The sequence below is a fragment of the Mus caroli genome, chromosome 9 (genome assembly GCF_900094665.2).
Source record: "Mus caroli chromosome 9, CAROLI_EIJ_v1.1, whole genome shotgun sequence".
Classification (NCBI taxonomy): domain Eukaryota; kingdom Metazoa; phylum Chordata; class Mammalia; order Rodentia; family Muridae; genus Mus; species Mus caroli.
In genome coordinates this window covers 92,407,224-92,409,814 of record NC_034578.1, presented here as the reverse complement: position 1 = coordinate 92,409,814, position 2,591 = coordinate 92,407,224, and the positions used below count along the sequence as shown (strand labels likewise).

The 2,591-nt window shown below is 43.5% G+C and overlaps 1 long non-coding RNA gene across 1 annotated transcript in view; it reads right to left on the bottom strand.

The window, feature by feature from the left end:
- The window catches only part of LOC115031947, a 14,041-nt gene that overhangs the window by 9,518 nt on the left and 1,932 nt on the right, over positions 1-2,591 (bottom strand). The window contains exon 2 of the long non-coding RNA XR_003837602.1: positions 1,934-2,003. This is a non-coding gene — a long non-coding RNA (uncharacterized LOC115031947). The remainder of the gene's footprint in view (positions 1-1,933; positions 2,004-2,591) is intronic.

Here is a 2,591-nt window from a genome sequence, read left to right as displayed (position 1 = left end):
GTCTGAAAACATCTCTGTAGGGAATTCAGAAGGAAAAACCCATCCTTTGTTACCGGCTTCCCATAGATTACACCAACAAACGACAAAGCATGTGCACGTTAAGGTGAATTGAAAAGTCCACCACGGGAATTTGGACTCACGATCCCCACAAGTGTATTAAAAACAAACAAGCAAATGGTTGTTGGTGATACGGGTAGTCTCTGGTTCAGGACCAGCGGAAGGAACCCCTGCACCACCTTACATGGCAGGGGTTAGTCCAGAAAGGAAGCCTAAAGTTCTAATGTTCAGTCTGTCACGTATGCATCTCACACTTCAGCCAATGGGCTTTTCCTCCTCTTCCCCCCGCCCCAACACCCATCTTCTTTAACCATTTGGACTGCTATTTAGCATGCTTTCTCTTTAAATCAACAATTGTTTGGGCCTTGACTACATTTAAAAGGAAATGGTGAGTGTTACCACGCTAAGTCATCTCTAGTCGCTATTCTTTGCCAAACACTTCCATAACAAATAAGGGAAGACAGTTTCCACATAACTCCTGTGATGCTGGGACACACTGGGAGAGAAATCAGACTCCTGGGGAGCTCGTGGGAAATGTGAGTTAGATGCTCCGATTACAGCTTGCTTTTTGCGGTTTTATTTAAGAAGCAAGTTAATGTTTACATGACGTTGGACTTCAAAGTCCAGGCAATAAGGAGGAGAACGTGATGGAGAAAAACAATTTAATTGTGAAGAGGCAGGGGATCGTGGGAGCAGGGAGACACAGCCACTGTGGGAAATTGAAATGGGGGGAGCCAGGTTCTTATCTTATCAGGGTGCAGTGACTTTTTTTAAAAAAATTAACATTATAAAATTTTATTACACAGCAATATAAGTAGTGTGTTTCGTGACGGCCAAGACAGTTATTCTTGTTGGAGTTCCAGTTTTTAATAAGAACAGGCCTCTTTCCCACTGTTGTAGTGTGGGACTCTGGCTCCTCGTTGTAGGCATGGGATGCTTGTTCTCATTGAGCCGTCTTTGCAAAGCCACGTTTGGTGGGTGCAAATGAATGAATGCTCTTTGGGGAACAAGGAAGGACTTTGTGTTAGATAGAAAGACATCTCTCTAACACTACTCCTCAAATACTTCCTCTGATACCTTTTTTCGGGGGAGGTGAGGGCCACTTCCTCCTGATTGTGTGGTTAAGCCAGCCACATCCTAGGCACTATCATGAGACACACAAGGCTGAGTTTTTGCCAGGGAGGCATCCTGGAAGACATCCACTCAGGCTTGCTTCAAGGAAACCTCCGGACCAGAAGTGGAGTCACCTGACCTGCATGCTACAATTCTGCTTCGAAGTCCTTTAGAGCTGTGCACACTTAGATACATTTAAATATTTTAAAAATATNTTTTTATATGTATGGGTGGTTTGCCTGCATGTGTATCTGTGCGCCACATGAATGCCCGGTGCCTACAGAGGCCAGAAGAGAGGGTTGGCTCCCCTGGAGCTGGAATCACAGATGGCTATGAGTTGCTTTGTGGGTGCTGGGCATTAAATCGGGGTCTTCTGGAAGAGTAGCCAGCACGTTCAACCACTGCAACATCATCTCTCCAGCCCCAGTAGATAAAATTCAGAAATGTTAAGTCCTATTAAAGTTGTCTTCGAATCGGGCCCCATGCTTGATGGGCCTATGTGTTTTTGAAAGACTGTCTAAAAGAAAGCTGAAGAGATGCTTTCTTGCAACTAATGCAGGGTGAGATTTAAAACTCTGAGTATCCTCTCCTGAGGAGGCAGAACATAACCTCTGCCCCGTCAAGATGGCACGTGCCCAGTGGCTTCCTTCCAAAGAGCACCGTGCAGACAAGAGGGAGAAGAGTAACTCTACTGAGGAGAAAACACACAACACCCCACTCAAGCGATCAATATTAACACCTACAGGGTGTCGACAGTCCCTACCTTGATAGGTCACGTGACGTGTCTTGATGTCACTTCACCTCTGGGGTCTCCCTCCCAAGGCCAGAAAGAACTGTGAGAAATTTATCAAACAGAATGAAAGGAAATTCTATAAATACTTTGACCATTAAGTCTTCAAATCCAGCTAGATCAGGTGTTCTCAANCTTCCTAATGCTGTGACCCTTAAATACAGTTCCTGATGTTGTGGTGATCCCCAAACGTACGATTATTTTTGTTGCTGTTTCATAACTGTTATTTTGCTGTGGCTATGAACCACTTTGGACTTAAAGGTTTGCTGGAGGGATTGCGACCCACAGGTTGAGAACCATTGTTCTAGCTCGTTTAAAAACAAAGGAATAGGGAAACCATTCAAGGTTAGGGGACCCTGAAGGACAGTGACAACTAAGTGCATGGCACCACCACAATGCTTTTGTAGAACAGAAAAGGGAAGTTGACTTAAAATCAAGAAAGCATAATGAAGCTCAGGCTTAAGCCTAGAAATGCATTGGCATTGGTTTGTAAAGCAAATTTCCCACCTGTGAAAAGAAATTAAGGGAATTTTTATGGCAGGGGGAAATGTGTCTATTGGATAGATAAGAATTCTCCACACTATAATCTCTATTTTATTTATTTATTTATTTATTTATTTATTTATTTATT